The sequence below is a fragment of the Varanus komodoensis genome, unplaced genomic scaffold, assembly GCF_004798865.1.
Source record: "Varanus komodoensis strain SLA01 unplaced genomic scaffold, ASM479886v1 scaffold6_2, whole genome shotgun sequence".
In the NCBI taxonomy this organism is placed as follows: Eukaryota; Metazoa; Chordata; class Lepidosauria; order Squamata; family Varanidae; genus Varanus; species Varanus komodoensis.
This window is the reverse complement of record NW_025336346.1, coordinates 22,137,353-22,162,501: the sequence shown is the minus strand read 5'-3', so window position 1 is coordinate 22,162,501 and position 25,149 is coordinate 22,137,353. Positions and strand designations below refer to the sequence as shown.

Here is a 25,149-nt window from a genome sequence, read left to right as displayed (position 1 = left end):
ATGTGAACATAATGCCCAGTCCCCATCAGCAGCCTGGCAGCTCTATTTTGAACCAACTGAAGTATCCGGACCATCTTCAAGGGTAGCCCCACGTAAAGCGCGTTACAGAAGTCCAGATGGGAAGTCACCAGCGCGTGTGTCACTGTCGCCAGGCAGTCGTACTCCAGGTAGGGGCGCAGCTGATGAATCAGCCGAAGCTGAAGGAAAGCGCTCCTCGCCACCGCTGTCACCTGAGCTTCCAATGAAAGCTCCGGGTCGAGGAGCACTCCCAAGCTGCGGACCTTGTCCCTAAGAGGGAGTGCAACCCCATTCAGGACTAGGTTAAATCCACCCTCTCCGAAGCCCGATCCGCCAACCAAGAGGACCTCCATCTTGTCTGGATTGAGCTTCAAATGCAAACATGTTATTTTGAGCTTCAAAATGCAAACGTTTTGAGCTTCAAATGCAAACATTTCCAAATGCAAACATGTTATTTTGTTCTCTAAGATTTGCTGCTAAATATTCTACTGATCCACAGCTTCTCTAGCATCTAGGAAGAGGTTCCTTGGTAAAATCATTTTGGTCTCAGTTATATCCTCACTATAATAGTGTTGCTTCGGTTGGATAACCTAGTATCAGGTGTGTCCATTTATTAGGACTTACATCTTATTTTTGTTCTGCGTGTTTCCTCACGTTATGTGTCATCAACAGTATTTTTTAAATCATTTGTAGGACCAGCTCTTGTGTAGACTTCCACGGCATTTGTTATGAAATGTGCTTGCAAAGGCTGAGCCGAATTGGACAGTGTTGCTTCTCCAAGTTTGGTGTACGACCTCAGCCCTGACTAAATGACACATTCTCCCTGGTCATCTCCTGGTGTGCAGTAGAGGAATGCACACTCCTCCCCATCCCATCCCCCACACACCGCAGCGGCACCTTCTGCTGGAAATCTATGCCAAGCTTGAATAGGGCATACGCACAAAACACCCCACATGCGCAGGCCCAAATCATGTATTTCCTGTATGGAGGTCATGCGTTTTTGGCCTACACCTGTTGGATGTTAAGCATGCATCCTGGCCACATGCTACCTTCACACATGAACCTCTGGCAGGACAGACACTCCCAGCAGATGGTATTATGGGGCAAGAAGGCCTGATCCCATTCCCACACCACACATTTTGAAAAAACATTTCCCAGTTCAGGTTTGGTTGGTTTCTGTTTGCAGCTATTCCTCCCCACTTCCTAAGGTGAAGCAAAATGGAATGAATCCATTCATATGCCTGGACACACACAACATTCAGTTGTCCAGTGTCAAGTTGTAGGGGGCAAGGATAAAGTGCAGCTCAGACAGTGCGGTTGCCTCCCTTCCCTTTCCAGTGCTATTACCATTGACTAATGAGCAGGACAGCCCTGTGGAGAGAAAGAGGTGGTCCTTGAACTATTCGCATGGATAGGCCCTGGCTTGCCTCACAGAAGTGCTTTCCAATTAAAGCTGCTGCAGTGTTCCCCATTCGGTAATGGATGATCCTGTATTTTACTTGGCAAGAACATTGGATGCATTTGTGCTTCCTGTATGACCTCTGGCTTGGCTGGGACACACTTAACATGCTGAAGGTGTGATTCCGACGGGGTCAGAGAGCCTGTCAGTGGGCTAGAACATGGATGCATTAACCTAGAGGCAAGTGAGTGACCCTGTGGGACAGGAGCTTAAAAAGAGAAGCCAAGGTTGCTGTTTTCGATGTCTCAATCAGGTATGTGGGTAGAACAGTTGTGTGAAGGATAGGGCACTTAGTAGATAGAAAAGATTAGTCCTCTAGGCCATATTAAGCCAGCAATTCAAAGCTTGGGAGGAAAATGCCTCTTTAATTTCAATTACTAGGTGCCCTGTTGCAGCAGGTGGAACCTTGTCAGCATGAGGACTTGATCAATTAGGCAGCAATCCGGTATGCTGCTAAATGCTCTTAAATCCTATTGATTTTGTATGGGAATTAAGCATGTTGGGAAACAGGATTGCAGAGTCAGAACATTTTCACACATGGCAGGAAAAAGTGCATTTGATCTGCTTGCATCACATTTCTGCCATATGTGAACAGAAGATGCCATTGTAAATCTGAAGCTACAACTGAAGGCCCTGATCATAAGAACAGCTGTTCTGGATCAGAGCAGAGGCTTATCTAGTCCAGCATTCTCTTCCCAGGGAGGCCACCAGATGCCAATAGGAAGTCCACAAACAAGGCAGGAATATATTAGCATAGTTCTACTCATGAATCCAGCAACTGCTATACATGGACACACTGCCTCTGATACTGGGAGAAGCACAGAGCCTATGGCTAATCAGGCAGCATACACATCAAATAAATAAAAACCGGAACCAATAGTCACTGGTCACCCTATTCTTCATGAAATTTGGCCACTCATTCTTTAAACTTGTCCAAATTGGGGCTATCACTACATCTTTTGGAAGGGAATTTCAGTTTAACTATGCACTGGTTGAAGAACAACTTCCTATTATCTGTCCTGAATCTCCCACCAGCCATGGGACATCCCCAGATTCTCGTATAATAAGAAGGGGAGCAAAACTTCCTCTCCATGTTCTTTGCTTCTGTCCTGTCTCTTGCCTGCTACATCCCACATGCCATAACTGGTGTGGTACGAGAAGGATGGAGCAGGTTAGCCAGTCACTCCTGTCCAGTGATGCTCCTCCTCCAAATGCCATTGCCTTTATGCAGCAACCTTTGCTGGGTTCTGGATAAACAGAAGGGAATAAACCTTCAAAACAGCCTTCCATTTGCAATATTTGTAAAAGTACAAAGCAATGTGCCAGTTACTGACTATTATGGCATGCTTTGTTTTCTTGTTCTTGACTATCCTAACCTTTAAAAGCCAGTGAAATGTGAATTGAAGGACTGAGGCAGCAGGTGGGGGGTATATTATTCTTTTGAAAAATCAATACAAAATAAGCATCCTTTCCTCACCAAATTTGATAGAATCTATTGCCAATCCTTTCCTCGAAAAGTAATTTCCCCCCTGCCTGTGTTTCTCGTTTAAAATCTATTTGTGTAGAACTTAATAACTGTTAGCAAAAACTGCACTATGTATTCCACCATATATTTTGATTAGATCAACATGGCCGCTCTGGGGACGTCCAGGACTTCAGAGCAATAACTGACTTCAGATAGTGTATTTTGGAATAGTTGCTTATCTAAGATGTGGTGTTGACTGAAGGATGATTTTAATTGTTGAAATTCAGGATATATCCATTCCTGTCTTTACAGGACTAGCGAACAGGTGCAGATATGCACAGTATATGCTACTTGTTCCCCTCCTCACAGATACAAAGCAGGCAAGAGCATTCAACACATGAGGATTTCCTTACTCACTACAACACCTACCAGACTGTCTTCTGTGGTCACTTCATCATTGGTTGCCTCTTTATTTCAGGGAATATGTTTGTGTCAGTCAGAAACTGAGAACATCTTTTAATGTTTACATGTTAAAAAAAATGGTACCTAATTTTAAGCCCACTAAGTTAGTGCTGCTCTGTCACTTACTTCCAACATTTGCCAACTAGCTTGTCTGTAAAGGTAAATAGCAATGTGTGCTGCTAACCCTGACCCTGACCCTAACCCTAATCCTCTCCTCCTCTGCACCTGCGGAATTGGTTAGGAATGGTGGGGAGGAAAATGGGACATGGGGATTGAATTAGGAGTTTTTCTCCTTCTCTTGTAATACTGAAATCTGGGGACATCCCATGAAGCTGAATGGTGAGAGATTCAGGACAGATAAAAGGAAGTACATACCTTACATCAGGGCCTCCAATGTGACCTCCATGGGGACCTCCAAAAGTAGCCACAAAGTTCTCTGCTCCTTGCTGCCTTCAAAAATACTCGTTTCAAGAAAAACCTTGGAAAATATTAGGGCAGTTCGTCTTCCTCTCTCATACTAGCCTAGCTCTTTCTCTCCTATGTACCCTTTACCTTGCTGTTTCTTCTCTTCTCAGCCTGTAACTTCACTATCCCCCGCTCCTCTTTGGTTTACTGTTTCTCCTACTCCCAGCCCATAGCCTTGCTGTTCCTGTAACCCTTCACCTTGCTACTTCCCCTCCCTCCCAGACTCTAGCACTGCTGTTTCTCTCCTCCTTTACCTTGCTGTTGCAAGCCAGCATCTAGGCTTGCAGTTTCCCTCCCCTGTACTCCTGTGCCTTGCTCTTTGCCCCATCTCCCTGCCTCTAGCCTCACTAATTCTCCCTCTCTCCCCCCTCCCCCCTCTCCTCCCCCCCACGCACATGCACAAGCATGCATACATACATTTCTTCTGACCAGCCAGGCTCTCACAGCACCCATTTTGTAATGAGCTGCATTCTTCATGGGAGCTATTTTGTCATGGTACCCACAGCAGGTTCCCACTTTCCCAAATGCCCCTACAGGTCCAAAAGGGTTGGAGACCCCTGCAGCTCTGAGTCAACCTCTGGAGTTTGTTGGCACAAGTTGTGGTGATGGCCATCTATGTGGACAACCTTTATGAGGTAGAGGGGATGGACGATAAGGCTGCCCATTCATACTCGTCATGATAGCAATACCCACCTCCTGGATTAGAGGATGTAAATGAAGCCTAAGGACTAACACATTAGCAGGGTACTTTTTCTGGCTTGATTTGAAGGTTGAAGGAATTAGATCCGTCCCTATCTCTGCTCTGGTCCAGCAGAGTAAAGGGTTTATGTTCTGATGTGCTTGACAAACCAGTCAGACTTCCTTCACTAGCTTTTCCCAGATTTTAAGCAAACCCTGGCTTTACTGCCAAGCCATCTCTGTATGCTTACTGAAAAGTCCCTCCCTCTCTCCCTCCCTCTCTCTCTCTCTCTCTCTCTCTCTCTGTGTGTGTGTGTGGGAGGGAGGGAGGGAGGGAGGGAGGGAGATGTGCTCCTTTCACTTCTCAGTGATGTGATGTCAACCGCTAACCAGGTTCTTCTGATTTTCAGAGTTCTTCTATAATTCATTATTACAAATGGCTGCTTATATCAACTCTAAATGTGCCCAGAAGTCAGTTGTCTTTTTAAAAATCTCACAAAAGAGATTTCAGCGGAGCTCTTAGCTGAACAATGAGTGGCTGTGTACCTTACAGATTTCCTTCTCATGAATAAAGCAGCAGGTGGTTATGAAACTTGCATGCCTTAGCAGAGTCCCTGGGAAAGTGGGTAATGGCATTGGAATTCGGGGGAGTGGGGGCAGGGCTGCGGCGGCGGCTGCTGCTGCTGCGTGTGGTGTGGGAAAAAGGCCTGAATGGGCAGCTGAAGTTCGTGGGATGCAAATATCATGAAAGGTGTGTTTGCAACACTTGTGAGTAGCTGCCACTGGTAGGCACAGGAAAACAGGAAGCCTGTCTGAGTCTTGTTGGGGGGTGTTGAGATGGGTCTGTGATTTCTCTCAGAAGCATCATGTGCGTTTCCACCTTTGTATTCAGATGGAGACAGAAAACAACAAGGAAGCAAAGTGCTTATCTGGGGCAAATCATTTGCATACAGCAAAATGAGGTTCGGATTGTGTGTGTCCACTGCTGTCTTTGGATGTGTTTGCAGCTGATGTGAGGCTGCAGTGTAACGATACGCAGTGACGCCGTTGTCTTTTCCTTCCTTGATTCTGCTTCGCATGTGCTTAATTCAGTGCCCGACACCTATTGCCTCATATCCTCATATGCCAGTTGCTCTTGCTGGACCAAGAGGCACTATGTACTTGATAACCTTTGGGAGATTTGAAAATAGTACTGATGAGCTGTGATTGCCCGGGCCCTTGGGCATGCATGTTCATTTCTTATCTCTCTCCATAGTAACTAGCCAAACGTGTTGTACAAGACTTATTTTTGATTTATTCAATTTAACTTCTCTTCCACTCTCAGGCTGGCTCACCATTTGAGAAGTAAAAATAATATAACCAAATGTCAAACAGTAAAAATGACTGAATATGACTTCTTTCCCCAAAGCAAAGATAAGGCTTCTTTCCTCAAAGCACACTCGCACCATTGTGAGCTGTGCTGCTGCAATGGCATTCGTTTCTTTTCCAGTGTGGTTTTTTTGCAGGTGCCTATTGGATTAATAGGGACTATAGGTGGCGCAGTGGTTTAAACCACTGTGCTGCTGGGCTGGTAGATCGAAAGGTCGCCGGTTCGACTCTACACAACGGGATGAGTTCCCGTTGCTCTGTCCCAGCTCCTGCCAACCTTGCAGTTCGAAAGCATGCAAATGCAAGTAGATAAAAAGGTACCACTTTGGTGGGCAGGTAACAGCGTTCCGTGCACTTCAGTGTTTAGTCATGCCGGCCCCATGACCATGGAGACTGTCTGCGGACAAACGCTGGCTCTCTCGGCTAGGAAACGGAGATGAGTACCGCCCCCTAGAGTCAGGCATGACTGGACTTAATGTCAAGGGGAAACCTTTATCTTTTATTGAATTAATATACTAGCCAAGCATACCCAGCTTGGCAGTCTCAAAGGCTGGTTTCTCAGTGATTATTATGATAGCCTGTAGGATTCCCTGTAGGGTTTCACAAGATTTTGTTCCTGTCCCTGTTTTTTTTTTGTTTTGTTTAGTATATCTTTGATGCTTCCAAAGATGTGCAGGGGGGTGTTTGCATGCTGATCAATTCCAGCTCCTTTTAAAAAGAAATAGTGTCAGGTACAGTGCAGAAATTCAGATGGTGGACCAAACAGGGTTGAATCCAGACAAGACCCTGGCAGTGGATATTGGAATTCTGTGCCACTTAGGGAAATGGGCTTTATGTATTGTAAGCTGGCTGCTGGTGACCTCTGATGCTCCAGCCACGGCTTTTTATCCCTGCTGTACAGATCATGGGAATGTTGTGTATTGTCTACTGCAATGCATTTTATGAGCGAGACCCTTGAAAGCTGTTGCAAAGTTGCAGCTACTGTAAAGTGCTATTGTTGGCCTTTTGACAACTGTTGGTCAGAAAATGCAAGTCCTTTAGCTCTTGGGCACAATTCAAGGCATAGTAATAATAATTGCCTACAAAAACTAAATGTTCTGAAACTGATATAGCTTTTGGAATGCCTGTGCCTGTGTAGAACCTTCCCCTCTCCTGCAAATTTACTAGGATCTTTTTCTGTTTTTTTAATTCTACCTACTTTCACCACAACTTGATTCCTCCCCACCCCCTCTGCAGAATTTCAGCATTTCCATTTCAGGTAGGCATTTGGGAATTGTGGCTATATATTCATTTTGCAGTTCTTCATAGAAGCGATTTGTATTGTGCTTACTGGGTTTATTCTACTTGAACAAGTTTGCACATCACACTAAACGTACCTGAAGATAAGCTGTTGCTGCTGCTGCTGCTGCTGCTGTTGTTACCGGAAAACCCACATTACTCTTGAAGACTATCAGGTGCACTGTGGCTTGTTGGGAGTTGTTTCCCCCTCGGACGCCATGCCCTTGCCCCAGTTTGTACCTCTGCTTCTGTGGCTGAACCCTTCACCTCCACGTTCCTGGAGGTGAAGGTGAAGTCTGCCTGCAATAGGTGCACTGGCTTGCAAGGAAGGTCCCCCCCCCCCCACCGCACCACTGTCTTGCATGCAATTGCAAAAGGAAACTGTCTTCTGAACAGAGTAACACATTCACACACTTTAAAAATAGGGGTCTTGTAGCCCAGCCTACGCCTCTTCTCAGTACCCTTTGCAATTTCATGTGGCACTTTGCTGTGGGCCCTGCTGGCTTTTTCCAGCTCCACTGACTCCCAAAGTAATTGCCCCTGCCGGCAAAGCTCCTTCTCCAGTCGCTGCCCGCCGCTTTAGGGTTCCCACCACCACCACCACCACATCCATGTCTGTCCCTTCTCTCCATCGCTGCCTGCCACATATGCATACAAATGATGAAACAGCACACGGGATTGCTGAGCATGCACAAATGTCAAGGCAGGGAGGGGGCTGCGTGCATGAAAGGCTGCAAGCACATTTGGCCATTCTCCTGAATCCTTTCTGCTTAATCTTTATGAGCACAGGGTGAAGGGCACTGACAAAGGACAAGGGAGGGTGCCAGCAGCACCAGCAAGATTGTGAGGAGCAGCGGGGAGTTTTGCCACTTGTGCTGGGTGATCTCTGGCTGCTCTGGCACCCCATGGGCTGCCCCGGAAAAAGCCACCGTGATTGCAGCTTCCTGTGCCATCCTGTCCGTACCCTGGTCAGTACCTCCAGGTTATTAAGCCATCTTGTGTCATGCTATCAGCTCTGCCAGGCAGAGATCTTGCCCAGGGCTGCTCCCTCAGTTGCTTCTACCCAAGAATGAGCTCGAGACACTTTTACATGCAAAACTTGGGCTTTATCACTGGGTTGTGACCCCCCCACCCGCACCGCCAACACAGATAACTTTTAAAAAGAGAGAGATCTGCAATTTGTATTTATTTATTTCATTTTTATACCACCCCATAGCCAAGACTGTCTGGGTGGTTATACAGTTGTATAGATTCAACTGATACCAGTCTACCATTCTTGTGTGTGTGTAGATTTTCTTTCAGGACCAAACTGTACATTTTTCAGTAGAAAGTCTAGTAGTAGGATGTTGCCAGTTCTCTGGAGAAAAGGATGCATCTTAAAATTATAATAACATTCCCAAGACCTGCATCCTTCCCATCTCAGATGTGGTTATCTTAAGTAAAAGGGAATATTTCTTAGGCTGCGAAGAGGCTAGGGCTATTGGTTGGTCTCTGGATTATGAGTTAATAATTCTGCCTGCAGTCCTTAAAACCCTTTGGAAATGAGTTTGCATTTTGTCTTGAGCAGTTATTGTCTCTGAAGGTCTTTCTTTGAAGAAATGGGAAGGAGGATCCTTTTCATAACTCTAAACAAACCTGGACAGCTTCCATTGGGAGAATTAAAGTGATAAACACCTGCTTGGGCTTTGAATTTGGAATCACCTTCTGAATATAATTGTACATGATTTTTGAAGCAATCCACTTTGGAAATGGTGATAACTTGCTTGAAATATCTGGAAATATTCAGATAATGGTAAAAATGCTGAGCTCCTCCCCTTCTCCTGAATTCTTCTAGTGAGTTTCCTGACATAGAGCATGGGGAAGAAATGGTTCTGCAATTACTTTAAATAAATTCTATATGAGACTTCAGATAGTCCAAGGCACAATGCTGGAGAAATCCATATGCTTTGGGATTTCTCTTTTACTGCTGTTGCAAAATCATCAGTGCTACATCAATTATTTTTAAAACTGTCGATGTTAAAAAACCAGGGTGCTTCTAGCAAGACCTGGAAGCTGTATTAAAAAGCATTGCTTGTGAAACCTGATAAAAGTAAATAATATTAACATGAAGTGTTTTATCATGCAGTCTTTTGGAAACATGTCCTCTTTCTTATGTTTAATGGGAACATGACCATCACAACACTGCATCAACACTTTTATTAATAGTATGATCCCTGGAATATGTCTTGAAATATTAACCCATTTTCTTTTGTATTGTCTTTACCATTGACACTACACAATTCTGCAAAGGTCCAACCCTTTCGGGGGTCAGATGCGGAAATGAGCTTGGCTGCAAGCTGCATTACCAGGTGACAATCACCAGGTCATAGGCAGGTGCCATCCCTGGATTAGCCAATACAAGGCAAATGTTATGGCAGAGAGAAGTGGTAGTTGAAGGAACTCCATGCACAGCATACAGAGGCAAGTTCCTTGCGGTAGCATTCACACTGCCCCGTAGGTGGGTGAAAAGGGGCCAAATTAGATGGAGTGGTTCACACACAAAGCTATCCCATCCCCACAGAAAGAGGAAGGGCAACAGATGTTAGGTTGAATATAACCAAGCAAAATTGATGTTTCAGGTATTTTGGATACCGCAACATCTGATCAGTAACTATTTAGCTAAATCAATGGTTGGATGTACTGGAGAACTGACACCTCCATTACTCATATGTTTTGACAGTGCCCAGTGCTTCCTTTTGGGAGGAGATAATAACTTGGATAAACTTTGCATTGGACAGTTTTAATAGTTGTTGTTATTATCTTATTTATTAATTATTACTATTTGATACTTAATGGATATGTATGTTCTTCGTCTCTGTCAACCCATTCCTGCGAACTTAACACAAGTTCAATGCAGGTGGATTCTCAGTGCTCTTTTGACAGGTAAAAGACTAATATTGCAACAGTGCAGTGTTGCCCTTTGCAGTAATACAGTGGGTGGAGAACATGCAGAACAAGTGGATTTTTCAGATTTTTGAACAGGTTGTTTTTTTTAAGTGTGATGTATGAATGGACAAATACAGAGAAATTCAGACTGCTTTTGCGGAAGTCTGTCTTTAATAATAGTAGTACATTTTATCATACAGTGGTACCTCAGCTCACGAACTTGATCCATTCCAGGACTCTGGTCGCGACCTGAATTGGTCGCAAGCCAAGTCAAATTTCCCCATAAGGTTCAGTGTAAATAAAGGTTAATCTGTTCTATAAATATTTTTTTACGCACAAAAATTTGAAACAAAGTAACAAAGAACAACAAAGTAACAAAGTGCAGTACAGTCCAGAACACTAACCTAGGTGGGAGGGAAGGTTATTGTTTGGAGGGGGAGTCCAAATGCTAACCGTGAGATAGCGATTGTGCTCGGGGAGGGGGGAGATGGGCGTGATCATGATTGCGCTCGTGCAAGGAAGATGGGTGCAATTGTGCTCGGGGGAGAAGACGGGCGTGATGGCGATCGCGTTCATGCAGGGATGATGGGCACAATTGCGATTGTGTTCGTGCAGCAACATGGCCGCGATCATGGTCCAATGTGGAGTTCGCGAACTGAGGCAAAAATTTTCTGAAATTTCTGTTTGCAACCCAATTTGGTCGTGCACTGAGAGGTTTGTGAGCCGAGGTACCACTGTATATAGAACACATGGGTTACATAGCATATATGCTTCCACTCATTAGAGTCACTCAAAACTCATGTAAGAAGATTGTAATACTTATTTTACTTTTAATGTTTTTGGCTTTGAACACAATAAAAAATAGTAACTACATATTTTTGACAGTAAACCTGCCACTAAAATGAAGGATGCAGACGGCACTCTCTAGCTGCAGTCGGTCTGTGCCCCCTCCTCATTTTTCTCTTCAGCCAAGCTTCATTAGCGGAACTGTACTTGGCTCAGGTTGGCAGTGCTTTGAATGTGTGTGTGAGAGAGAGAAAGAGTGAGAGAGAAAAATTGAGAGAGAATTTACTGCAAATCCCTTTTGCTGCTTGGCTTCCCAAAATTTAAATTGGAATTAACCTAATATTAAGGGAAATCAACATGATGTAGTAGTAGGTTTGGACTGTGGTTATCTGTGTTAAAACCTCAGTTCATCTCAAGGGGAGCAAAGCCAATCCTATGTATACTTTCTCAAAACCTTTGCAGGAAGGGTGAAACATGCAAGTAACTTCTAAACTGGAAGGTATCTCATGAATAGATATTCTCCATCAAATTGTGCATTGGGAGCGGCCACTGAAACCAATTGCTTGTTCAAATTTCTTTTTTAATACTCTGAAAAGTCCAGAGAACAGTTCATGTTATCATTTCTAGTTAGTTGCACAAGGTTGCTTTCTTACTGCACATCTGCTCTGACAACGCTTTTCCCCCAGTAAATCTGAGCTGAGGATTAATAAGGCTTCCATGTTAAAACAGCAGACTTAAGTGAGCGGTTAGTTTGAGCATCTATTCTGGCAAAAGGGATTATCTTGGAATAAACATTTACTTACCCGAAGCACTTTCTTTGCAAGGTCTCTTGTTTTGTTAATTTTGAACTACATCATACAGTTATTCTAGAAAAGAAAATGTTCTGTAAATAACCTGATTTTCACATATGTGGATGTGTTTGTATTGTGGCAATTCTTTGCCTTTTCTGCCATTGCACTGTAGGATTAATGGATTTGCCCGTTTAGCTGGCTGTGGACTTCTGTAATAAATTCAGGTTTCTTTTTTAAAAAATCTGACAGTGGCTATTTAGTGGCAACTTTGGTAGTGACACTTTAATAGATAAGGAAATGCCAAGCCAGTGTCATCCTTAAATGAGCTTATTCCTTCACAATTGTTGTTCTGATAAGTAAGCATGAGAGAAGCTTCTTTCTCTCCCAAAAGGCTTAAATGTAACACCGTTAGCTTCCTTCTGCCTCTCCTTTAGTCCTATGTCAGAAAGCCTTCAGGCATAACTTTAGAAAACAGCTCACTTGCTTTCAGCAGACTAGCAAGTAAACAGAAACATAGACCACATTCTAAATACATCCATTTGGGTGGGATGTGATGGTAAACAGGGTAATATGGAGCTGGTTAACCAAAGGGGTTTGCCACCAACCTCAGTGGCACAGTCTACTGCAGTGCAGGGAGTGAAACATGCAATGGATCCTGGAGGTTTGTTTGTTTATGTATTTATTTATTGAATTTATTTGAAAGCTGCCCACTAGCATCATGCTCTCTGCGTTGCCGATGGAATGTATGGTTGTAGACCACCACTGAATTCTGGCCAAAGGAGAAAACTGCATGGAAATAAATAAAGACATAAATAAATTAGATTCCCTTTTAAGTGGCTTGTTTTAAATTTGTTTAAATTTCAACATGATTCAATCTAAGGTGCTTTTATAAGGTGTTGATGAATTGCATTATTTTAAAATTGTAAGTCATCTTGGGATGACTGCGACCTTAAAGGCAGCTAAGAAAGGTAGTAATTGCAGCAAGCCTGTTGACGTTACTCAGCCAGAGTGGGCCAGAGAGAGCCAGGGAGCTGCGGTGGTTAAGAGTGTGGGGCTCAGGAGCGCCGGGTTCTAGTCCTTGCCCAGCCATGGAGCTCACTGGGTGATTTGGGGTCAGTCACAGATTCTCAGCCCACAGGGTGGTGGTGGTGGTGGTTGTGAGGATAAGGTTGAGAGGAGGAGGAGAATTATGAAGCTGCCTTGAGTTCCTTGGAAGGCAAGAAATAGCTCAGTCTGACCTAATGAAAAATCTTAGGGCCATTTGAGCTATTGGAGGGGACCTGGCTACTGCTGTTCCTTACAAACCTCCCGTTTCTTCTTGCCTGCATCTTCCTTGCCTTATTTCAGCTTTGGACTTTCTTAACTTCAAGTCTGAACAGAAGCGGTGCAACGCACCAAACACAGGCCAAACAGTAGGATCTTGTCATACTGGCCACGTACTCCCAGTGCTCGTATTTCTGTGCAAGCCAGAGTGGGATGGCATGCAAGGTATGCTGACTCCCCCTCCCCCAGCCAGCCAGTTTTAGAAAGGTCTGCTTGCATCAGGCATCCAGTGACTCCTGGCCCCTAACATCCTTCTAGTCAAACACCGATTGCCAAATCAAGCTATCTTGCATTAGGAACTGGGGGTGAAGGCAAGATGGACAGGGATTCATGCTTCCACCTCCACATTTCTGAGGCATTCAGTTCGTTCCTGGGCCATTGATCCTTCTTTTATTTTTAGACTTGTTGGCCGGGATGTATGAAAATTTCATTCTTGCTGCCAAATGTGCAAGCATGCTGTTTGATTCCCCAAATGGAATTGTAAGCACAAGTCCATTGAAAATATTTGTAAACTGCCAAATATTTTCTTGTTTAATCTGCACAAATCAAACTGGGGCAGTTGTGGAACTTTGGTAGTTGACACAAATTTTCTGCTTAGATTGAATTCACCCCACCTTCAGGGTGGACCCCCTTGGCTACAGAGCAAACTGGCATGAATTTCATGTTTAACTGCAGCTCGATTTGAGCAATGTTCCCATTGGCACACAGTGAGCGGTGATCAAAATGCAGAGGGGAAATAGGCAAAGGATGAAGATGAGACAATATTCAGAAAACTGTAGCGATCTTGAATGCCACTTGTTCACGCCTGCTCATCGGTTGGCTGCTGAATGCATGATACTTGCCTGCAAAAGGAAAATGAGAGGAGCCCTTCCTTCCTCACCCCAGTACCCCAAGCCCTAAACTGACTGGCCATGTCTTGCCTTATTTTTTATTTTATTTTATTTATTTATTGGTCCTCTCCATCCCCTGCCCCAACATCCTTCAAATTATGTCAGGCTTAGTAGGAAGTCCCTTTGCTGTTGCTGCTGAGCATGGAAGGGAAGAGAGGCCAAACACAGGCAAATCTAAAAGCAGGTTCTGGCAATTTTTAATTTCCTCTGTGATGGTGCTGAGGAGGATATAGCAAATGATGTCTGTGGAATAAGTTGATCCAGGTTGAGCCTGGATGGAGCCTGGGTCACCTGTGACCTGGGCTTTGTTCTTCTTTGCAATCACACAGTGAGGGTTGCTGTTGGGCTTTTGTGTAGCAGACTCCCTGCTATAAAATCTAGGCATTTAAAAGGAAACAGAGTGAAGAAGGAGAGTTAGCTCTGCCTAATAACTTTGGACATAGGATCCATTGGTAATAAATCCTTTGTTAAGGAGATGTCAAAGCAGCAGGCTGTCTTCTTTTTGCCACACAATGGAAAAGATGTCAGGGCATTCAAAAGGAAGGCTGCAAACTACTTAATTTGACTCATTACAGAATCAAATACTATCTGGCTTGCCAATCGCAGCTGCACACACACCACAATGCTCTCTTTCAAATGGAATTGAGAGCAGTGCCTGCTCAATAAGAGAAATGAATTGTTATAAGCTGTGGCTCTTTAAAAAAAACTGCCTCCATGATTCTTCTAAATGGTCACTTGCAGCCTGAGTGATTTGTCCACTGACTTAACTGCTGTGTATAAAATTGTTTTTGCACTCATAAAAGAAGGGGCTCAAGAGATGTGGTGCTGCTATTGTTGCTGTTGGCCATTTCTATTGCACTCTGGATTTCCAAAGAGTTTTATTGCCTTTTTGTTTGTTCTTGCAACAACCTTCTGAAGTAGGTCACTGTTCCCCCTTTTTTTAAACTATGAAGGAACATGAAGAGCAGTGATTTTTTCCCCCAAAGTACCCTAGTTCAGTGCATGGTAAAAGCACTACTTAAATATAGATCTTTATTTCTCTAACTGCTGGATATTTTCTGCACCATTTGCCCACTTCCCAGGCTAATATTCAATTTAATGTCCTTAAACCAGCCATCTCTGATGTGGTGCTCTTTTGATGTTGACTACAATTCCCATCAATCCCACCCATATAATCAGTAGTTAGGATGGTGGGAGTTGTAGTCTAAAATCCTGGAGGCTTCCAGGCTAGGGAAGACTGCCTTAGGCCATATTCCTTTATAAGAAGCACTGTGGAAGCACTGCCTGATTCTAGCTCTGCCTTTCTCTCCTCTAGTTCCTGCTGAGATGGAAAAGCCTGTGACTGGGCTATCCCATTTCAGTCTGAGGGTGGGGGGCTGACATGACTGAATATCCTGGATCCAAAAAAGAAGGCACATTCTACACTTTGCCCGAATCCAGAGAAGAACACAACTGCTTTTATGCATTGCATGTCTTTATTTCCTATGTTTCTATATAGCCTTAAAAAATCAGGGTAGCAAACATGGTTATCCCCCTTCCCACCTTTAAGCCTCACAGCTACTTGTCAGGTAGGTTAGTCTGAGAAATATTGCTCACTAGCCTTGAATAAGCTGGTGAGCTTCAGAGCTGAATGGTATATCTGAGCCTGAATTGCCTGCAAGCTACTCCCATAAGGAATGAGTTAGTCCCTTCTCTAAAAGTGCAACAGTGAAATTGTTCCAGTGAAAGTCCTCAATCCTAGCCAAACTCTTCCCCAACCTGGAGTCTTCCAGATGTACTGGACTACCAGTCCCAGCATGCTGGCTGGGGATAAAGGAAGTTGGTCTGAAACTCTTGATGGCCAGCCAGTTAGGGAAGCTGCTTGCGCTGTACTGGCTCTACACATCCAAATGGGTTATGGGCTTTTTCTCACAAGTTTCTCTCACATTACATATGGCAAACTTGACAGGGACAGCCTCAGATGCAGGTGCGGGTGGCTCCACAGTCCAAAGAAGGAAAGAGAGTACCTATGGCATACCCATCCTCTTGGATCCCACAAGCAATCCTGTACTAGCTCGGCTTTACAGGTGCCTTACTGGAAGGGCCACATCACAGCTAATAAAGATCACATCCAGTATGCAAGGTTAGGCAAATCAGGACCTTGGACAGATCACTGTGGCAGGTGTGAGCTGAAACCAACTTAAATAGAACTGCTGTCTCAGGAGCACACAGAGTCCTTAGAAGCCCTATAAACCTGTGAACCGGGTGGTCCAGAGGAGCTCTGCTTCTTAAAGGGCCATTGCCCAATTTTGCAGCCACTTGAGATGTGAGTGGTGAGGACTGCATTGGAGAGGAGCACTTGGAGTTCAAGGGATCTAGGAAACCCAAGTTCTCTGGCCTGACAGGAGTGTATAGCACAGCCTGCTCCAAGGTCCCTGTTTCAGGGAGGAGAGCATGCTTCTGTGCTGCTGGAAACAACAGCAACGGGGGGTCATCTGGGGGAAAGCAGAGATGCCTGAGGGGGATGGAAGTGGAGAGCAGCCTGCAGGAGGGAGGCTGCCAGACAGAGAGGGATAGTGGCGGCTGGATGGCTGGAACAGCTGCTGCAGTTGTTGCTTTTTTCAAGGAGACACTGTGGGAGTTCTTTTCCCAAATTGTGGAAACCATGATCCCAGGTTAGGTTATCACAAAAACTATAGCAATGTGGAGAAACAGTAGAACAAACTATTATCTCCTCTTGTGGTTTCTAAAGACCATGCTGAAATAGCATGACTGGGTACAGACAACACGACAGACAAGCCATGGTTAAAAATCACCATGGTTTGGTATGTCAGCCAAATCTAGCCATTATCTTCCACCGTTGTTCTAGACTGTTCATCTAGAGCATTTCCCCCTCATTTGATCTTATACCAGCTTCAGTATATTTTGCAGGAGATAACAGTGTATACATCTTTAGCCTGTTTGGACCCATATAACCAAATAGTATATATTTAGACTTTGTGAGGAAAGCTGCACAAATCATAAGTCTTTCAAGACAATTTTATGTATATTTAAAATAATAATTGTATCTCTTGCTGTGCTAAGTCTGCATAAGCCATAATGCTCTTCTCATTAGAACAACACCCCTGGTTAGAAAACATTTTGTACCTATAAGTCAACCTTTCACAACCTGACACCCTCCAGATGTGTTGCACTATAAATCCTATCATGCCTATCCAAAATAACCATGCTAGATTAGCATAATGGGAGTTGCAGTCCCACACAACTGAGGGCACAAGGCTGGGGGATTACTGCTGAAAATAAGAACAAAATGTAAGGTAAAATAAGATGCCAAACTGAGATGCCAGTAGCCAAAAGAGCTCTTAACTTATTCCAGTCTTTCAGCATTGCGCTCCTGATGGCATTTGATTGTTATGTATGTAGTTTTGTTGCCTGACGATATCTTCTATGAGCTGTAGCTTTTGCCAGGCAAATTACTGGCAGTGACCAAGGACTGTCCATAACGGTCGGTGGCCAAGTTGTGCCCCACATTCTCATTAGGAAAATTTTAGGTGAATGGCTGAGGAGTAGTCGGAAGCTCCCTGGAATGTGAGCGCCAGTTGGGGAAGATTCATGTCTTCCCCCTCCCCAGCTGTGGAGCAGAGCTGATGGGATAGTCTCTGTGTAAAGTAATATAAGTATTTTACTTATATTATTATAGTAATAATAGAAGAGACAAGAAAGGAAGCTCTGAAGCAGAACATAAAATAGGCAGAGAGTGAGCTTCGATGCCTTGAAGGCACCTTTGTGGCTGCCTAGCTTCTCCCAGGGTTGGATGAGTGACAGTAGATTTACTGCTTGTAGGAGAGCTCAGCTGTTTGCTTCCACCTAAGCTCTACTTATATATGTGTGCATCAAGCACTACAAAATGTTGGTGTCTTTAGTGACCGCTGCTCCAAGGGCCCTAGTAAGCACTGCCCCAGAACTTCTCACTGCTGGAAGTATTCTTCATTACTTCCAGCACATAGTAACACATCCTTGCTCATCACTCCTTGGTGAGAAGAGATATTAGATCTTCAGTTAAGCGACTGCTGCAAAGCAAGATACGAGACTGGATGTGCTGTTTTCACAAAAAATTGGAAGTCTAATTGAATTTTAGGATTTAGTGCAGGCTTCTCTCTTCTTCTTAATTACAAAATTAAAATGCAAAAACACTTCTGGTGCTGCCAGCTACACTTACCTTTTTGAGTTTCTAAAAGTTTGCACTGTTCCATCAAGTCTCACTTTAATTTCTATAACATTGTTTTTTCTCTCTGTGTGTGGACACACAGCCATGTTATAACAGCAAACTGACAGTAGGATTTTTTGATGTCATGTACAATTTCATTCAGTGAAGACACAAACTTGAAGGACTCAGATGTGTGTCATCTGATGATCTGTCATGAGGATTGCTTTTTGGGGAAAGGGGGTTGTCTTGCATTTGGTTTTGGTGCAGAGTAAGAACATTGCTTTTTTAATGCAAAGATGCTACTATTCCAAGCACACTGCCTATTGTCTAAATAGATTTTCACATAGCTTTGGAAAAGTGTCAAGTGATTGGCACTTGGGACTAGAATTCTGGGAAAAAAGATTCACGTGAGGCTCTTCAGTAACAAAAACATGCCTACCTCCTGGGTTGTTTTTCTTTCCTGAAAGCCCATTCTGATGATACTCTGGCAGCTGATTTGAACAAGAAAAAGCATGTTTATGCATGTGTTCTACTTTCAAACTGTCATTCCTTCAATCGAATAGGAACTGCAGTCTCACATGAGTTTATGGCTTTGGCTTTACAGTTTGTACATAGGCAGAGGATTTTTGTTCAAGAGAGCCAGTGCAAATGGGCTTCCTTGGGCAAAGTGTTCCATGTGGAACATGATGGGCTTCTTGTGGTGGATTAGCTCTACCAGAAGAATGTCGAGAAGTTTACTAAAGTTCAACAGGAAGCATAGTCTACTTTCCCGGCATCCAGACACAAGGAGAATTCCTTAAAGACTTAGGTAGGGGTGTAGCTTGTGCTAGCTAAGAAGAACAGCAAAAATAATTGCCTGAAGCCGTCTTTCTCAAATATGTTCCTTAAAAAGGGGCTGCCTTTGCTGTGAGAAAAAGATCTGTTTGCTTTACCAAAACAGTTTTGTACCCCATCCCACTTTCCCAGGAAAGGAGGTGAGCTTGTAGCTTCCTGACAGCCTCTGAAATGAGAAGAGAGAGCTCTATATAACCCATAGGTTGTAACTTGGCTTTTGGCTGTGTATTGAAACCTGTCAGAATCCCGGAATCTCAATTTGAGAAGAGGGAATAAAACTCGGGTTCGTAGGAAAGATCAATCGTTATGAACCTCCGCGTCTTTATTGTCTATCCCAGGTTCCCGCGGTTGATTCACGATAATGCATTACCGGGCTAGCAGAGACAAACTCGCTGCAAAGCTTCAATACCATTACAAGGCATTTATAGGTACACAGGTACAGGGCAATTGATGACAGAATGCAGAGATTACAATAAGATTCTGAAGTCATCACATACAGAACAGATAAAGAAATGTCAGTCAATCACACTATAACAGTGAGATTAGTATTGACACTTTAGTTGAGTAACTTGAACCCATCTCCAGGTCTGCTCATACATGCAAATTCAAGCCACTAGAAACTATTCATGATAAGCTCAGACCCCTATCTTGACTCTAAACATTCTGCATGATCAGGGCACATGAAACCCTCTGGGCTATCAAAAGATTATTGTAAACTGAATTCCAACAATGACTATTTTAATGTATATTTGGGCTAAAATGGCCTACTGTAGCCTACAGCTAAAGGCGAGAGAAAGGAGCGGGGGGGAATGCCATTTTAAACAGTCACAGCTTGGTTTTGAGAAGGAAGACAGGATTTGATCCCACAATGCAAAGGCACACAGGAGTAATGCTTTTCAGACAGGATTTACCCAAATTTTCCCAACAAACCCTGGAACCAAAGAACAGATGTAGGCTTATCACTGACTGACTGGTTATTATCTTCATCTACTTTCTGTCACTGTATTCAATAAACTGTGCATTATCTTTTGCACAAGAAGTTTTTGTCCCTCCCTGACTACCCTGGAATCTTTATATGGGTGGCCTTGAATGGATAAACCCCTGGTGTAATAAATTTTCTTAGGCAGGAAGTTCCACACTGCAGCCACTGAAAATGCTTCCTCCTGGCTGAATTCCTTAAACCATCCAAGTCCATAGGGAGGTTTGTAATAGAGAAACCATTCATCATAGTTTGTCCATCATGCTGTTATGGCCCTTAATGTGGCTGAGGGAACATTTATAAACTCACCCATACTTCAAACAAATCTGGCTTCAAAGCTGTGAATATCATAAACTCCCAATCATGGAATGCTGGGTATTGTAGTTTTGCTAGGGCTAGAGAACCTCTGACTTCCTACATGGGGCAAGCAGTAATTTTAGGCATAATCTATACAGTACTGTATTTAGTTTATTTCCACGTGGGTTGTATAAATGCTGTTTTCTGCACTCCTGGTTATGTGCTGGTGCAACCAAGAGAAAGGAATCTTCTTGGGGAGACATGGCCTAGAACAGCAAATGTGGAGGGAAGTTCCAGTTGAAGCTTTCAGCCATGTCAGGACAAAAAGCAAAAGCTCTGCCATAATATGGCTGCTGAAAGCCTTTCCCTGGAAGAGCAGCTTTAGACTTAAAGTGGGATTCTGATTTGATCAGGAAACCATGTTGCAAGTCTTATTTCCCATGTACACCTCAGATATGCTAATATTTACCTGTCATGAAAGTTCTTTTGCGTCTGTTTCAATCCATTCAGCCCCTTCTGTTGTACTTTCATGTACCTGTAGCAAATTGCCAAGATGATCCCACCCCACAAATGGTGCACGTAACTAATAGGTTATAAAAGTGTCCTGTGCAGACTTCAGACTTTCTTCGGGGCTACCTATGCGCTGCATGGTATTTCCAGCATGTTTAAATAAATGGTAAATGTTCTTTTGATTGTACTCTCTGGTTTTCCTGTCAGCTCTAAGAGATGGTTTATTTCCTTTGTTCTTTTCTTTTTTAGGAAAGGGTCACATTCATTCATTCATTCATTCAGTTTGGTGTATATGCCGGGTATTGCAATAATTAAAACTCCAAGCAACAATAAAGATAATAAGGGACAATTGTTCCAATAAAGCCTTTAGGATGGCCTGCTAAGAGATAGGACTGACTAATGCCACACGCCCGATATAAGGGTCTTAATGGGAGATGGGGTAGCAAGACAAAGAAATCTGGAATAAAGAAAATGGGATTGACAATGAAGGAAATCAGCCAAACATGAACAAAAGGCGCACAGCAGGGAAATGAATGCAAGCAAATGCCAATTCACACTTCAACAGGCACCTTCCTTGACTGCTCGAACATTTCAGTTGGATAATGAGCAAAAACAAACACTTTAGTATCATTCCCTGTGCTGGGGAAAAGACCGCATGGGATGGGGTGGATGGGAGTCTTGGTGCTAATTGTTTGCTGTTCTAACTGCCAGTGAAATGCCAGAGGGCTTTCTTGACCCTTGTGGAATGGCTAATTGTGGGTGGAGGTGTCAATATATTACTGCCGGCTCCAGCCATTTAGCTGCTTGCAGAGGCTCTTGATGGTGATAAGCTGATTTACCTTGGGCAACAGTTTCCACAAGGTTCACTTGGTGGTTGAATGGTTAAGGCCTTTGCTTGCCAGCCTCAGTTGCACTTCTGGGGCAGGGTGTTAACTGATTTTAAGGATGCAGCATCAGATGTTGCTCTGGGGTTACCAAAAGGAAATGTCAACACTCTCTCTGGGTGGTTGGGAATGGTCTGCTGAGGTGTTTATGAAGAGAAGCAGATGGCTGACAACTTGACTGGGCCCTATCTGAAGCTGGCTGCAGTGGTTCCTCAGTGATTCTGGAATTTGTGCCTCCATGGCAACAATGCTTGTCTCTCCATTCGATTATTATTTTTCCTCTAGAAATTCCCTTTAATGTGACCTGCTGTCAACCAGATAACCAGATGCCCCTGGTGCCATCAAACCCAAAAGTTGCCACACCACTTTTATCTTGGAGTTTCCAAGGAAGTAATATTATTCAGAAGAGCCCAAGAAAGTGCTGCCGAAGCCCAGATTAAGCCCCAAATGCTGGCAGAAAAAACTTGATGCTTGAAATGACCTTTATTAATGTTAGAAAGGCTGTCATCCACTTCAAAGAAATTCTAGTCAATTAAATTGTCTGAATTTTAGTTCATTAGTCAATTAATTAAACTCTCACGTTCATAACAATAGCTAATCTTGGTCTGATGCTTGAAAGCAACATTCTGTAGAAGTATTTTTATTTTTAAAATATCTGCTGCCAAATTCAACTGTGGGGAGATGTGTTTAGTCTATCAAAATTATTTTTCAGTCAATTACAACATGGCAGTTTGGCTTTTTTCCCCTAGTTACTCTCAATCCTGTGCTCATGCTTTTTAATAATGCGTAATGAGGTTCTGTTTGTTTTGCCAAGCCTGCTGAACACCATTCTTTTGGAAACAAAAATTCCATTCCTGCAGTGGGCAGCCGGAAGTCTCACAGGTGGAGCATTGTAGTACAGCCCAGACTAGGCATCCATGGGGTGCTGGGGCAGGCTGGTGGAAAGCAGAGCTCTCTGCCTGTGCCGTTGCATTGGCCACCACCACCACATTAATAGCAGCAGCCTTATCTCCCATGCATGCATGGCAGGCACAGAAAAGAACGATCCACATGGTGGTGCAAGACACATATGTGGGCTGGGGGCCTGCTCAGTGCTTGTCGCAGAGGGGTAGCAGCAAACTTAGAAGTAGGGGATCCCTTTGTGATCATCCTAGCCACAGCTCCAGGCCACGCCCCCATCAAGGCCACACCTATTTCCAAGATTGTGCGACCTGCGATTAGACGATAAAAATGAGCTTTGCCACTTTGTTTGAATCCTAGTTGGGTAATGAATGCAAGATGGGGGTGCCTCCTTTTGAGGTGAAACAACGACAACTTCTAGAAGTTGTTGCTTCTTTCTTATTCATTATGAATGAATGGTTTTAAAAATTACATTCATACCCTGCTCTCCAGCCAAAAAAGCTCTTGAGTGACTTCTGTGAAATTGGTAAGGCAATTCCTACCCACAGGGTTAGCATCTAAAAACAGGACATGCAAGGGGACAGGGAGGGAAGAGGGGGAAAGGGAAACATGGGCACGATTTACCCAAAAGGTATAGAGAAGGGCAACAAAAATGATCCAGGGGCTGGAGCAGCTCCCCTGTGAGGAGCAGCTACCTTAACTGGGACTGTTCAGGGTAGAAAAAAGGCAAGTAAGGAAAGACATGGTAGAGATATTTGAAATAATGCGTGGTATGAAGAAAGTAGAGAGGGAGACAAATTCTCCCATAACATTCAATCTCAGAGTCATCTCATGAGGCTGATTGGTGGGAGGTTCAGGACAGATAAAAAGGAAGCCCTTCTTCACAAAGTGTATAGTTAAACTATGGAATTCACTGCCACAGAAAGTGGTGATGGCCCCCAATCTGGATGGCTTCAGAAAGGGATTGAACAGACTCATGAGGGAGGAGGCTCTCAGTGGCTACTAGCCCTGCTGACCGTGTGCCTCCTCCTTCACCAGAGTTGGGGTCCCTGCACACGCCAGTTGCTGAGGGGCCGGGCAGGAGAAGGTCTTGCCCCATCCTGCTTGAGGGATCCTGTGGGCTGCTGGTCTGCCACTGTGTGTCTGGAGTGCTGGTCTGAGCCAGCATGCCTTTCCTTATGTTCTTATCCCATCACGAGCTATCAGATGAATGGCACTCCTGGCACTGACCGTGAAGGGCCCGTGAGGCTTCGGCCTTGGAACTATGAGGGAAATCTTCTCCCACATTAACCTGACTGATGACTTCTAAACACTTAACTGAGGTGAGGTGTGGGCGTCTACCAGGGCTGAGCCTTTGCTGTTGCACTCTAGTGCAAAGAGCTTTCTATTCTCCTGGATAAAATCTCTGCCATATTTGAGCATCTAGGAGCACTCTTCTTAAGCCTTGTATTACTGTTACTTTGTTTGGTGTGCTTTCATACTGTTTAAATCATATGCTCCCACAATTAACATAAATTAAGTATTTAAATGTGTTTTGTTAAGCACAGTGGCTCCATTTAACACATTTTTAACCCTTCCAGTAAAGGCACCCCACTGTAGACCTGGGCCATTTTAGATCATGGTTCTTCTGGTCTTACGAGTGGTGAGGTGAGGAAGGGGGTGGCCTTTGGATGGTCGTATGTGCCACTTCAGTTGTGAACCCCACCACCAACACCTCTCCTTGCCCCCTGGCCCCCAACCGATCTGCACTTCATAACTGCTTCTACACTCCTGATACCATAGAACAGCCTTCCCAAACTGGACATCTGCTGGGTTTGTTGGACCGCAGCCCTATCATCCCCAGCAGGCAAGATTCCTATGGGCTGGCATCTTTCCCAGACCCCAAATTGGAATGCCATGAATTTGGTTTATTCTGCACTGCTCTTTTCCAGGATGGCTTCTCTAGTCATAATAGGCACAGTGGCTGTCTCGTGATGCTTTAATTATATCAGTACTAAAGGTGGTTATTTCTATATCCCCATTTCTTCATATCTAAAGATCTCCTCCAAGCCTTCTCATACTGCTGAAAGGCTGATTATTTTAAACATGCTGCTTTTTGCCTTCCCCACAGGGAAGAAATTTCCAGCGGGTGCTGCACTGATCAGATATTTTGTAAGTACGTTTGAGAGGAAGTTAGTCAATTTGGGGCACGGGGACTATCTCCTTCTGTGCAGTAAATTCTAGGCACTGTTTGGAGCTGCAGTGAGATGCATTACAACTATTGCACCCTTGGGGTTCCCTTAAAACTGTTTTTGTTCTATCGGTCCTGAAGTTTCTGTGATTCGATGCAGTCAGTAAGGGAAAAGTGATTTGGGAGTTTTTATTTTCTGGCAAATAAATACCTCCTTGTAAAAAATGCACATAAAAAGTGAAACCTGTATTTAATTATACAGCCTGAATTTTAAACTGATGTTCTTTCAAACTCCATTTCTCTTTCCTCACCCCTCCCCCAGCCACTTTTCCTATATATGCTGCTTGAAGCTGCAGTTAGAAGAGGTGACTTTTGAAATAAAAGGATGCAAGGGAATTGGTGATTGAATTCAAGTATGGTGATTTAGTACTCTGTTGGTATCCTGATGTATTACTCCACTTTCTAGAGACTGAGTTTCTTC

The 25,149-nt window shown here is 43.9% G+C and overlaps 1 protein-coding gene across 4 annotated transcripts in view; it reads left to right on the top strand.

The window, feature by feature from the left end:
• Nucleotides 1-25,149, top strand: part of GRIP2 (glutamate receptor interacting protein 2) — a 148,302-nt gene that overhangs the window by 22,672 nt on the left and 100,481 nt on the right. The gene's annotated exons all lie outside the window — the stretch shown is intronic.